The 15047-nt window shown below is 39.2% G+C and overlaps 1 non-coding gene across 1 annotated transcript; it reads right to left on the bottom strand.

The window, feature by feature from the left end:
• Positions 1-7012: 7012 nt before the first annotated feature.
• Positions 7013-7120, bottom strand: LOC148545765 (small nucleolar RNA R71). The gene has a single exon (XR_015900517.1). It is a non-coding gene; the product is annotated as a small nucleolar RNA R71 (small nucleolar RNA).
• Between the last annotated feature and the right edge of the window lie 7927 nt (positions 7121-15047).

The following is a 15047-nucleotide window of genomic DNA, read 5'->3' on the forward strand; positions in this document are numbered from 1 at the left end:
GTAAAAATAAATGAAAAAGATTTGATTTTTGAAAAAGATTTGAAAAAGATAGAATTTTTAAATTGAAAATTTGACTTGACTCATAAGAAACAACTAAATTTTAAAAAATTTTGAAAGAGTCAACTCAAATTTTCGAAAATTTATGAGAGAATAAGGGAAATATATTTTTTTATTTTTGAATTTTAATGATGAGAGAGAAAAACATCAAAAAGACTCAATGCATGAAAATTTTGGATCAAAACAAATGATGCATGCAAGAACACTATGAATGTCAAGATGAACACCAAGAACACTTTGAATGTCAAGATGAACACCAAGAACTTATTTTTGAAAATTTTTTAGAAAAGAAAAACATGCAAGACACCAAACATAGAAATTTTCAATGTTGAGACATTAATAAATTGAAAATGCATATGGAAAACAAGAAAAGACACAAAACAAGAAATTTTAAAGATCAAAGAAGAAGACTTACCAAGAACAACTTGAAGATCATGAAGAATGCAATGCATGGATTTTTGAAATATGCAAGAAAGAGATAAACATGCAATTGACACCAAACTTTAAAAACTGACACAAGACTCTAACAAGAAACATCAAATTATTTTTTTATTTTGATGATTTTATTAATTTTTTGTATATTTTTCGAAAATTATTTTGAAAAAGAAAATCAGGATTTCAAAATTTTTAATAGGAATTCTAGGAATCTAGCAATGTTAGTCTAAAGCTCCAGTCCAGGAATTAGACATGGCTTACCAGCCAGCCAAGCTTTCAGTGAAAGCTCCGGTCCAAAACACTAGACATGGCCAATGGCCAGCCAAGCTTTAGCAGATACAAATCAGACATACAACAGTTGATACTTCATTCAACTTGCTTCTGTGCTGATGAGTGGAAGCCTCGGTCCAAAAGAATTAGATATGTCTTTACAGCCAGCTAGGCTTCAACATGTTTCATGAAACTCTAGAATTCTTCTTAAAAATTCTGAAGAACATAAAATAATTTATTTTTGAATTTTTTTTCGAAAATAATAAGAATAAAAGCAAAAACTTAAAATTAAAATAAAATTACCTAATCTGAGCAACAAGATGAACCGTCAGTTGTCTAAACTCGAACAATCCCCGGAAACGGCGCCAAAAACATGGTGCACGAAATTGCGATCATCAACAATGGCGCCAAAGACTTGGTGCTCTCAAACGTGAATCACACTTTGTCACAACTTCGCACAACTAACCAGCAAGTGCACTGGGTCATCCAAGTAATAAACCTTACGTGAGTAAGGGTCGATCCCACGGAGATTGTCGGCTTGAAGCAAGCTATGGTCACCTTGTAAATCTCAGTCAGGTGGATTCAAATGGTTATGGTAAATTGATAATAAATATATAAATAAAATATAAACTAGGATAGAGATACTTATGTAATTCATTGGTGAGAATTTCAGATAAGCGTATAGAGATGCTTTCATTCCTCCTGAACCTCTGCTTTCCTGCTGTCTTCATCCAATCATTCCTACTCCCTTCCATGGCAAGCTTATGCAGGGCATCACCGCTGTCAATGGCTACATCCCGTCCTCTCAGTGAAAATGGTCCAAAATGTGCTGTCACCGCACGGCTATTCATCTATCGGTTCTCGATCATACTGGAATAGGATTCAGTCATCCTTTTGCATCTGTCACTACGCCCAACACTCGCGAGTTTGAAGCTCGTCACAGCCATCCCTTCCCAGATCCTGCTCGGAATACCACAGACAAGGTTTAGACTTTCCGGATCTCAAGAATGGCCGCCAATAATTCTAGCCTATACCACGAAGACTCTGATCTCATGGAATGGAAGGCTCGGTTGTCAGGCGAGGCAACCATGCGTCATGAACCAGAAGGCTAAGAGATATGCACTTAAGCGATTGCAAGTAGAACGGAGGTGGTTGTCAGGCACGCGTTCATGGGTGAGAATGATGATGAGTGTCACGGATCATCACCTTCCTCAGGTTGAAGAACAAGTGTATATCTTAGATAAGAAATAGGCTTGAGTTGAATAGAAAAACAATAGTACTTTGCATTAATTCATGAGGAACAGCAGAGCTCCACACCTTAATCTATGGTGTCTAGAAACTCTACCATTGAAAATACATAAGAACAAGGTCCAGGCATGGCCGAGAGGCTATCCTCCATGATCTCAGAACTAAACATCCAATGATGTTCCAAAAGATGTAAATACAATAGTAAAAAGTCCTATTTATGCTAAACTAGTTACTAGGGTTATAGAGATAAGTAAATGATGCAGAAATCCACTTCCGGGGCCCACTTGGTGTGTGCTTGGGCTGAGCATTGAAGCTTTCACGTGGAGAGGTCTTTCTTGGAGTTAAACGCCAGTTTATAACCTATTTCTGGCATTTAACTCCACTTTGCAACCTGTTTCTGGCGTTTGACTCCAGAATAGGGCAGGGAGCTGGTGTTGAACGCTAGTTTGCGTCGTCTAAACTCAGGCAAAGTATGGACTATAATATATTGCTGGAAAGCCCTGGATGTCCACTTTCGAACGCAATTGAGAGCGCGTCATTTCGAGTTCCGTAGCTCCAGAAAATCCACTTTGAGTGCAGGGAGGTCAGAATCCAACAGCATCTGCAGTCCTTCTTTAACCTCTGAATCTAATTTTTGCTCAAGTCCCTCAATTTCAGCTAGAAAATACCTGAAATCATAGAAAAATACACAAACTCATAGTAAAGTCCAGAAATGTGATTTTTATTTAAAAACTAATAAAAATATACTAAAAACTAATTAAATCATACTAAAAACTATGTAAAAACAATGCTAAAAAGCGTATAAATTATCCGTTCATCAGGCATCAACCATCAAGTTTGTGAGCACAGAATATTTTTAGAAGAGGGAGCTAGGCCTGTTTGTGAACCCCAAAGAAGACTGAATCCCACTATCTTGGAGGTTGTCAAAAAGGAAGTGACCAGACTACTTGAGGCGGATATCATCTACCCCATCTCAGACAGTGAATGGGTAAGCCAAGTACAAGTGGTGCCCAAGAAGTCTGGAGTCACTACAGTGAAGAATGAGCATGGAGAGCTCATAGCAACCAGAGTATAGAACGCCTGGAGAGTCTGCATTGATTACAGGCACCTCAACCAGGCCACTCGTAAGGATCACTACCCCCTTCCATTTATTGATCAAATCCTGGATCGCTGATGAGCGGATAATTTATACGCTTTTTGGCATTGTTTTTAGTATGTTTTTAGTAGAATCTAGTTACTTTGGGGATATTTTCATTAGTTTTTATGTTAAATTCACATTTCTGGACTTTACTATGAGTTTGTGTGTTTTTCTGTGATTTCAGGTATTTTCTGGCTGAAATTGAGGGACTTGAGCAAAAATCAGATTCAGAGGTAGAAGAAGGACTGCTGATGCTGTTGGATTCTGACCTCCCTGCACTCAAAGTGGATTTTCTGGAGCTACAGAACTCAAAATGGCGCACTTCCAATTTCCTGGGAAAGTAGACATCTAGGGCTTTCCATCAATGTATAATAGTCTATACTTTGACCGCGTTTAGATGACGTAAAAGGGCGTTGAACGCCAGTTCTATGCTGGTGTCTGGAGTTAAACGTCAGAAACAAGTCACAAACCAGAGTTGAACGCCAGAAATACGTTACAACCTGGCGTTCAACTCCAGAAAGAGCCTCTGCACGTATAACATTCAAGCTCAGCCCAAGCACACACTAAGTGGGCCCCGGAAGTGGATTTATGCATCAATTACTTATTTCTGTAAACCCTAGTAACTAGTTTAGTATAAATAGGACTGTTTACTATTGTATTAGACATCTTTTGATCAATTTTAGATCTCTAGACCTCCATGGGAGGCTGGCCACTCAGCCATGCTTACCCTATATTCACTTGTGTATTTTTCAACGGTAGAGTTTCTGCACTCCATAGATTAAGGTGTGGAGCTCTGCTGTTCCTCAAAGATTAATGCAAAGTACTACTGTTTTTCTATTCAATTCAACTTATTTCGCTTCTAAGATATTCATTCGCACTTCAACCTGAATGTGATGAACGTGACAATCATCATCATTCCTTATGAACGCGTGCCTGACAACCACTTCCGTTCTACCTTAGATTGAATGAGTATCTCTTAGATCTCTTAATCAGAATCTTCGTGGTATAAGCTAGATTGATGGCGGCATTCATGAGGGTCCGAAAAGTTTAAACCTTGTCTGTGGTATTCCGAGTAGGACTCTGGGATTGAATGACTGTGACGAACTTCAAACTCGCGAGTGCTGGGCGTAGTGACAGACGCAAAAGGAGGGTGAATCCTATTCCAGTATGATCGAGAACATCAGATGATTAGCCGTGCTGTGATAGAGCATTTGGACCATTTTCACAAGAGGATGGGATGCAGCCATTGGCAAGGGTGACGCCTCCAGACGATTAGCCATGCAGTGACAGCGCATCGGACCATTTTCCAGAGAGGATCAAAAGTAGCCATTGACAACGGTGATGTCCTTACATAAAGCCAGCCATAGAATGGAGTAAGACTGATTGGATGAAGACAGCAGGAAAGCAGAGGTTTAGAGGGACGAAAGCATCTCCATGCATTTATCTGAAATTCTCACTAAGGATTTACATAAGTATCTCTATCCCTATTTTATTATTAATATTCAAAAACTCCATAACCATTCTATATCCGCCTGACTGAGATTTACAAGATGACCATAGCTTGCTTCATACCAACAATCTCCATGGGATCGACCCTTACTCGCGTAAGGTTTATTACTTGAACGACCCAGTGCACTTGCTGGTTAGTTGTGTGAAGTTGTGAAAAAAGGTTGAGATTACAATTGAGCGTACCATCTTGATGGCGCCATTGATGATCATAATTTCGTGCACCAAGTTTTTGGCGCCGTTGCCGGGGATTGTTCGAGTTTGGACAACTGACGGTTCATCTTGTTGCTCAGATTGGGTAACTTTCTTTTCGTTTTCATTTCAAAAAGTTTTCAAAAAATTTTTCAAAAATCTTTCAAAAATTTTCTCCTTTGTTTTCGAAAAAAAAATTAAATGAAAATACAAAAAAATTAGAAAATCATAAAAATAAAAAATATTTCATGTTTCTTGTTTGAGTCTTGAGTCAAGTTGAAAGTTTGGTGTCAATTGCATATTCATCTTGCATTTTCCGAAAATTGCATTCATGCATTGCATTCATAGTGTTCTTCATGATCTTCAAGTTGTTCTTGATAAATCTTCTTGTTTGATCTTGATGTTTTTGTGTTTTGCATCTTTTCTTCTTTTACATGTGCATTTTTGCATCCATAAAGTCTAAACATGAAAGATTTCTAAGTTTAGTGTCTTGCATGTTTTCTTTGCATATACAAATTTTCAAAAATAAGTTCTTGATGTTCATCTTGATCTTCAAAGTATTCTTGGTGTTCATCTTGACATTCATAGCATTCTTGCATGCATTCATTGTTTTGATCCAAAAATTTTCATGTATTGAGTCTTTTTCATGTTTTTCCCTCTCATCATTAAAAATTCAAAAATAAAAAAAAAATATCTTTCCCTTTTTCTCTCATCAATTTCGAAAATTAGATTTGACTTTTTCAAAAATTTTTAAAATCTAGTTGTTTTTATGAATCAAATCAAATTTTCAATTTAAAAATCTTATCTTTTTCAAAATCTTTTTCAAAAATCAAATCTTTTTCATTTTTCTTAGTTATTTTTGAAAATTACAAAAATATTTTTCAAAAATCTTTTCTTAATTTTATCTTGTAATTTTCGAAAATAACATCATCAATTAATGTTTTGATTCAAAAATTTCAAGTTTGTTACTTGCTTGTTAAGAAAGATTCAAACTTTAAGTTCTAGAATCATATCTCATGATTTCTTGTGAATCAAGTCATTAATTGTGATTTTAAAAATCAAACCTTTTTCAAAACTAATTTAAATCATATCTTTTCAAAAATATCTCCTTATCTTATCTTTTTTCAAAAATTTGATTTTAAAATATCTTTTCTAACTTCTTATCTTCTTATCTTTTCAAAAATTGATTTTCAAAATTTGTTTCAACTAACTAACTAACTTTTTATTTGTTTCTTATCTTTTTCAAAACTACCTAACTAACTCTTTCTCTCTCTAATTTTCGAAAATATCCTCCCTCTTTTTCAAAATTTCTTATTAATTAACTAATTATGTTAACTTTTGATTTTAAAATTTTCGAAAAATTACTAACCTTTTTCAAAAACTATTTTCGAAAATCACTAACTCTTTTTCAAAAATAATTTTTGAAAATCCTTCCCCCTCATCTCCTTCTAATTATTTATTCATCTACTAACACTTCTCTTCATCTCACATCACTGCTCCTATCCTTACCCTTGTGTTTGGATTCTTCATCTTTCTTCACCCCTATTCCTTTTCTTCTTCTACTAACAATAAGGAACCTCTTTACTGTGACATAGAGGATTCCTCTTCTTTTCTTGTTCTCTTCTCTTTCTTATGATCAGGAACAAGGAAAAAGGCATTCTTGTTGAAGCTGATCCAGAACCTGAAAGGACTCTGAAGAGGAAACTAAGAGAAGCTAAATTACAACAATCCAGCAAGCACCTTTCAGAAATTTTCGAACAAGAAGAGGAGATGGCAGCCGAAAATAATAATAATGCAAGGAGAATGCTTGGTGACTTTACTGCACCTAATTCCAATTTACATGGAAGAAGCATCTCCATTCCTGCCATTGGAGCAAACAATTTTGAGCTGAAACCTCAATTAGTTTCTCTGATGCAGCAGAACTGCAAGTTTTATGGACTTCCATCTGAAGATCCTTTTCAGTTCTTAACTGAATTCTTGCAGATATGTGATACTATTAAGACTAATGGAGTAGATCCTGAAGTCTACAGGCTCATGCTTTTCCCTTTTGCTATAAGAGACAGAGCTAGAGTATGGTTGGACTCTCAACCTAAGGATAGCCTGAACTCTTGGGATAAGCTGGTCAAGGCTTTCTTAGCCAAGTTCTTTCCTCCTCAAAAGCTGAGTAAGCTTAGAGTGGATGTTCAGACCTTCAGATAGAAAGAAGGTGAATCCCTCTATGAAGCTTGGGAGAGATACAAAGGACTGACCAAAAAGTGTCCTTCTGACATGCTTTCAGAATGGACCATCCTGGATATATTCTATGATGGTCTGTCTGAATTAGCTAAGATGTCATTGGATACTTCTGCAAGTGGATCCATTCACCTAAAGAAAACGCCTGCAGAAGCTCAAGAGCTCATTGACATGGTTGCTAATAACCAGTTCATGTACACTTCTGAGAGGAATCCTGTGAGTAATCGGACGACTATGAAGAAGGGAGTTCTTGAAATTGATACTCTGAATGCCATATTGGCTCAAAACAATATTGACTCAGCAAGTCAATATGATTTCTCAGAGTTTGAATGGAATGCAAGCTGCATCCAACAGTACTCAAGAGGCATTTTCTGAAGAAGAAGCTTATGATCCTGAAAACCCTGCAATAGCAGAGGTAAATTATATGGGTGAACCTTATGGAAACACCTATAACCCATCATGGAGAAATCATCCAAATTTCTCATGGAAGGATTAAAAGCCTCAACAAGGCTTTAATAATGGTGGAAGAAATAGGTTTAACAATAGTAAACCTTTTCCATTATCCACTCAGCAACAGACAGAAAACTCTGAACAAAATACCTCTAATTTAGCAAACTTAGTCTCTGATCTATCCAAGGCCACTGTAAGTTTCATGAATGAAACAAGGTCCTCCATTAGAAATTTAGAGGCACAAGTGGGCCAGCTGAGTAAAAAGATCACTGAAATCCCTCCTAGTACTCTCCCAAGCAATACAGAAGAAAATCCAAAAGGAGAGTGCAAGGCCATTGAATTAATCACCATGGCCGAACCTGTGAAGGAAGGAGTGGACGTGAATCCCAAGGAGGAAGACCTCCTGGAACGTCCAGTGATCAATAAGGAGCTTCCCTTTGAGGAACCAAAGGAATCTGAGACTCATCTAGAGACCATAGAGATTCCATTAAACCTCCTTATGCCATTCATGAGCTCTGATGAGTATTCATCTTCTGAAGAGAATGAGGATGTTACTGAAGAGCAAGCTGCCAAGTTTCTTGGTGCAATCATGAAGCTGAATGCCAAATTATTTATTATTGAGACTTGGGAAGATGAACCTCTCTTGTTCACCAATGAACTAAGTGATCTGGATCAACTGAGATTGCCTCAGAAGAAACAGGATCCTGGAAAGTCTTAATACCTTGTACCATAGGCATCATAACCTTTGAAAAGGCTCTGTGTGACCTTGGTTCAGGGATAAACCTCATGCCCCTCTCTGTAATAGAGAAACTGGGAATCTATGGGGTGCAAGCCACTAAAATCTCATTAGAGATGGCAGACAATTCAAGAAAACAGGCTTATGGACAAGTAGAGGACGTGTTAGTAAAGGTTGAAGGCCTTTACATCCCTGCTGATTTCATAGTCCTAGATACCGGGAAGGATGAGGATGAATTCATCATCCTTGGAAGACCCTTCCTAGCCACAGCAAGAGCTGTGATTGATGTGGACAGAGGAGAATTGATCCTTCAATTAAATGAGGATAACCTTGTGTTTAAAACTCAAGGATCTCTCTCTGTACCCATGGAGAGGAAGCATAGTAAGCTTCTCTCATTGCAGAGTCAACCAGAGCCCCCACAGTTAAACTCTAAGTTTGGTGTTGGGAGGCCACAACCAAACTCTAATTTTGGTGTTGAACTTCCATATCCAAACTCTAAGTTTGGTGTTGGGAAGTCTCAACAATGCTCTGAACATCTGTGAGGTTCCATGAGAGCCCACTTTCAAGCTATTGACATTAAAGAAGCGCTTGTTGGGAGGCAACCTAATTTTTATCTAATTTTATTTTTCTTGTTCTTTCATGTTTTATTAGGTTCATGATCATGTGGAGTCACAAAATAAATATAAAAATTGAAAACGGAATCAAAAACAGCAGAAGAAAAATCACACCTTGGAGGAAGACCTTACTGGCATTTAAACGCCAGTAAGAAGCATCTGGCTGGCGTTCAACGCCAGAACAGAGCATGGTTCTGGCGCTGAACGCCCAAAATGGGCAGCATCTGGGTGTTTGAATGCCAGAATTGCACCCTGGAGAAGAGCTGGCGCTGAATGCCCAGAACAAGCATGGTTCTGGCGTTCAACGCCAGAAATGGGCAACAAATGGGCGTTCAACGCCCAGAACAAGCACCAATCTGGCGCTGAACACCCAGAGTTGTGTGCAAGGGCATTTTGCATGCCTAATTGGGTGCAAGGTTGTAATTCCTTGAACACCTCAGGATCTGTGGACACCACAGGATCCCCACCTACCTCCACTCACTTCTTCTCACCCCTCTTTCACACAATCCCATAAACACTCTTCCCCAAAACTCTTCACCAATCACCTCAATCTCTCTTCCCTATCACCACTTCACCACTCACATCCATCCACTCTTCCCCATAAACCTACCTCATAAACTCCACCTACCTTCAAAATTCAAAATCAATTTCCCACCCAAACCCACCCTATATGGCCGAAACCTTACCCCCCTCCCTTCCCTATATACAGCCCTCCATTCTTCCTCATTTTCACACAACACAACCCTCTCTTCTCTTCTTGGCCGAATACACCACTCCCCCCTCTCCTCCATATTTTCTTCTTCTTCTTCATCTATTCTTTCTTTTCTTGCTCGAGGGCGAGCAAAATTCTAAGTTTGGTGTGGTAAAAGCATAAGCTTTTTGTTTTTCCATTACCATTGATGGCACCTAAGACCGGAGAATCCTCTAGAAAAGGGAAAGGGAAGACAAAAGCTTCCACCTCCGAGTCATGGGAGATGGAAAGATTCATCTCCAAAGCTCATCAAGACCACTTCTATGATGTTGTGGCCAAGAAGAAGGTGATCCCTGAGGTCCCTTTCAAGCTCAAGAAGAATGAGTATCCGGAGATCCGACATGAAATCCAAAGAAGAGGTTGGGAAGTTCTAACAAAACCCATCCAACAAGTCGGCATCCTAATGGTTCACGAGTTCTATGCCAATGCATGGATCACTAGGAACCATGATCAAAGTAAGAACCCGGACCCAAAGAATCATCTCACCATGGTTCGGGGGAAATACTTAGATTTTAGACTGGAAAATGTGAGGTTGGCGTTTAACTTGCCTATGATGCAAGGAGATGCACGCTGGTGCACGAAATTGTGATCTCCAGGCTTGAACAAATCCTGGTAATGGCTCCAAAGCTTGGTGCTCTGATCTTAATTCATAATTGTCACAACTTCGATACAACTAACCAGCAAGTGCACTGGGTCGTCCAAGTAATACCTTACGTGAGTAAGGATCGAATCCCACGGAGATTGTTGGTATGAAGCAAGCTATGATCACCTTGTAAATCTCAGTCAGGCGGATATAAAACAGTTATGTGGTTTTCGAATATTAATTAATAAAAAGTAGAGGTAGAGATACTTATGTAATTCATTGGTAGGAATTTCAGATAAGCGAATGGAGATGCTTTTCGTTCCTCTGAACCTCTGCTTTCCTGCTATCTTCATCCAATCAGTCTTACTCCTTTCCATGGCTGGCTTTATGTGATACATCACCACTGTCAATGGCTACTTTCGGTCATCTCTCGGGAAAATGATCCAATGCCCTGTCACGGCACGGCTAATCGTCTGGAGGCATCACCCTTGCCAATGGCTTCATCTTATCCTCTCAGTGAATAATATGCTCACGCATCCTGTCACGGCACGGCTATTCATCTGTCGGTTCTCGATCATGCTGGAATAGGATTTACTATCCTTTTGCGTCTGTCACTAACGCCCTGCAATCGCGAGTTAGGAGCTCGTCACAGTCATTCAATCAATGAATCCTACTCGGAATACCACAGACAAGGTTTAGACTTTCCGGATTCTCTTGAATGCCGCCATCATTCTAGCTTACGCCACGAAGATTCCGGTTAAGAGATCTAAGAGATATTCATTCTAGCTTATTTCATATAGAACGGAAGTGTTTGTCAGGCACGTGTTCATAGGGGAGATGGTGATGAGCGTCACACATAATCATCACCTTCATCACGTTCTTGGGTGCGAATGGATATCTTAGAAGCGAAATAAGATGAATTGAATGGAAAACAGAAGTACTTGCATTAATCTTTGAGGAACAGCAGAGCTCCACACCTTAATCTATGGAGTGTAGAAACTCTACCGTTGAAAATACATAAGTGAGAGGTCCAGGCATGGCCGAGATGGCCAGCCCCCAAAACGTGATCAAAGGATCATAAGGTAATCCAAAGATGTCAAATACAATAGTAAGATGTCCTATTTATAATAAACTAGCTACTAGGGTTTACATGAGTAAGTATTTGATGTATAAATCCACTTCCGGGGCCCACTTGGTGTGTGTTTGGGCTGAGCTTAAGTGTTGCACGTGCAGAGGCCATTTGTGGAGTTGAACGCCAGTTTTTGTTCCAGTTTGGGCGTTCAACTCTGGTTTTGGATCCTTTTCTGGCGCTGGACGCCAGATTTGGGTAGAAATCTGGCGTTGAACGCCAGTTTACGTCGTTAATTCTTGGCCAAAGTATGGACTATTATATATTTCTGGAAAGCCCTGGATGTCTACTTTCCAACGCAATTGGAAGCGCGCCATTTCGAGTTCTGTAGCTCCAGAAAATCCACTTTGAGTGCAGGGAGGTCAGAATCCAACAGCATCAGCAGTCCTTTTTCAACTTCTGAATCTGATTTTTGCTCAAGTCCCTCAATTTCAGCCAGAAAATACCTGAAATCACAGAAAAATACACAAACTCATAGTAAAGTCCAGAAATGTGAATTTAATACAAAATCTATTAAAAACATCCCTAAAAGTAACTAGATCCTACTAAAAACATACTAAAAACAATGTCAAAAAGCGTATAAATTATCCGCTCATCACAACACCAAACTTAAATTGTTGCTTGTCCCCAAGCAACTGAAAATCAAAACAGGATAAAAAGAATAGAATATACTATAAATTCCAAACTATCAATGAAACAGAGCTTCAATCATATGAGCGGGACTTATAGCTTTTTGCCTCTTGAATAGTTTTGGCATCTCACTTTATCCATTGAGGTTCAGAATGATTGGCATCTATAGGATCTCAGAGTTCAGATAGTGTTATTGATTCTCCTAGTTCAGTATGATGATTCTTGAACACAGCTATTTTATGAGTCTTGGCCGTGGCCCTAAGCACTTTGTTTTCCAGTATTACCACCGGATACATAAATGCCACAGACACATAATTGGGTGAACCTTTTCAGATTGTGACTCAGCTTTGCTAAAGTCCCCAATTAGAGGTGTCCAGGGTTCTTAAGCACACTCTTTTTTTTGCTTTGGACCTTGACTTTAACCGCTCAGTCTCAAGTTTTCACTTGACACCTACACGCCACAAGCACATGGTTAGGGACAACTTGGTTTAGTCGTTTAGACCAGGATTTTATTCCTTTAGGCCCTCCTATCCACTGATGCTCAAAGCCTTGGGATCCTTTTTATTTGCCCTTGCCTTTTGGTTTTAAGGGTTATTGGCTTTTTGCTCTTGCCTCTTGGTTTTAAGAGCTTTTGGCTTTTTCTGCTTGCTTTTTCTTTTTCTTTCTATTTTTTTTTTTCGCCTATTTTTTTTTTCTTTTTTTTTTCTGCAAGCTTTGTTCTTTGCTGCTTTTTCTTGCTTCAAGAATCATTTTTATGATTTTTCAGATTATCAAATAACATGTCTCCTAGTCATCATTCTTTCAAGAGCCAACATATTTAACATTCTTAAACAACAACTTCAAAAGACATATGCACTGTTCAAGCATACATTCAGAAAACAAGAAGCATTGTCACCACATCAATATAATTAAACTAAGTTCAAGGATAAATTCAAAACTCATGTACTTCTTGTTCTTTTGAATTAAAACATTTTTTTTAAGAGAGGTGATGGATTCATAGGACATTTATAACTTTAAGACATAGTTACTACTACTAATGATCATGTAATGAAGACACAAACATAGATAAGCACATAACATAGAAAATGAAAAACAGAGAAAGTAAGAACAAGGAATGAGTCCACCTTAGTGATGTCCTTGAGCTCTTCTATGTCTCTTCCTTGTCTTTGCTGCTCCTCCTTCATTACTTTTAGATCTTCTCTGATTTCATGAAGGATGATGGAGTGCTCTTGATGTTCCACCCTTAGTTGCTTCCAATAATTGTGTGGAAGAAAATGTATCCCCTGAGGTATCTCAGGGATCTCTTGATTTGCAGTCAAATATTCTACCACTGAGCTATAGACCCTTGATGGAAGCTTTTGTCTTCCCTTTCCTCTTTCTAGAGGCTTCTCTGGCCTTAGGTGCCATCAATGGTTATAGAAAAAAAAATAAAAAAACTATGCTTTTTACCACACCAAACTTAGAATGTTGCTCGCCCTCGAGCAAAAGAAGAAAGAATAGAAGAATAAGAAGAAGATATGGAGGAGATGGAGGGAGATGTGTATTCGGCCATATGGGTGGGATTGGGTGTTAAAGAGATGTTGAATTTTGAAGGAAAGTGGGTGTTTGGATGTGAGTGGTAACTGGAAGACAGAAGGGATGAGTGTTTATTGGGAATAGAGGATGATTGAGAAGAGAGAAGAGAGTGAGTGAAGGTAGGTGGGGATCCTGTGGGGTCCACAGATCTTGGGGTGTCAAGGCATTTACATCCCTGCACCAATTTAGGCATGCAAAATGCCCTTGCAGACAACTCTGGGCGTTCAGCGCCAGGTTGGTGCCCATTTTGGGCGTTCAACGCCCATTTGCTGCCATTTCTGGCGTTGAACGCCAGAACCATGCTTGTTCTGGGCGTTCAGCGCCAGGATGCTCCCATTCTGGGCGTTCAGCGCCAGAACTATGCTCTGTTCTGGCGTTTGAACGCCAGACAGATGCTCCTCCAGGGTGTGATTTTTCTTCTGCTGTTTTTGATTCCGTTTTTGATTTTTTTGTTTATTTTGTGACTCCACATGATCATGAACCTAAGAAAACATGAAAAACAATAAAAATAAGAGTTAGATAAACATTGAGTTGCCTCCCAACAAGCGCTTCTTTAATGTCAATAGCTTGACAGTGGGCTCTCATGGAGCCTCACAGATGTGCAGAGCTTTGTTGAGACTCTCCAACACCAAACTTAGAGTTTGACTGTGGGGGCTCTGGTTGACTCTTCTTGGAGAGAAGCTTTTTCTGCTTCCTCTCTATGGTTGCAGAGGGAGATCCTTGAGTTTTAAACACAAGGGAGTCCTCATTCCATTGAAGGAATATTTCACCTCTGTCAACATCAATCACAGCTCTTGCTGTGGCTAGGAAAGGTCTTCCTAGGATGATGGATTCATCCTCTTCCTTTCCAGTATCCAGGACTATGAAATCAGTAGGTATGTAAAGGCCCTCAACCTTTACTAATACTTCTTCTACTTGTCCATAAGCCTGTTTTCTTGAGTTGTCTGCCATCTCTAGTGAGATTTTAGCAGCTTGCACCCCATAGATTCCCAGTTTCTCTATTACAGAGAGGGGCATGAGGTTTATCCCTGAACCAAGGTCACACAGAGCCTTAAAGATCATGGTGCCTATGGTACAAGGGATTATGAACTTTCCAGGATCCTGTCTCTTCTGAGGCAATGTCAGTTGATCCAGATCACTTAGTTCAATGATGAACAAGGGAGGTTCAACTTCCCAAGCATCAATGCCAAATAATTTGGCATTCAGCTTCATGATTTCACCAAGAAACTTGGAAGTTTGCTCTTCAGTAACATCCTCATTCTCTTCAGAAGAGGAATACTCATCAGAGCTCATGAAGGACATAAGGAGGTTCAATGGAATCTCTATGGTCTCTAGATGAGCCTCAGAGTCCTTTGGTTCCTCAGAGGGAAGCTCCTTATTGGTCACTGGACGTCCCAGGAGGTCTTCCCCCTTGGGATTCATGTCCTCTCCTCTCCTCACAGGTTCGGCCATGGCACTTATGTCAATGGCCTTGCACTCTCCTTTTGGGTTCTCTTCTGTA

The sequence above is a fragment of the Arachis ipaensis genome, chromosome B9, assembly GCF_059453495.1.
Source record: "Arachis ipaensis isolate K30076 ecotype BB chromosome B9, ASM5945349v1, whole genome shotgun sequence".
NCBI classification, from domain to species: Eukaryota; Viridiplantae; Streptophyta; class Magnoliopsida; order Fabales; family Fabaceae; genus Arachis; species Arachis ipaensis.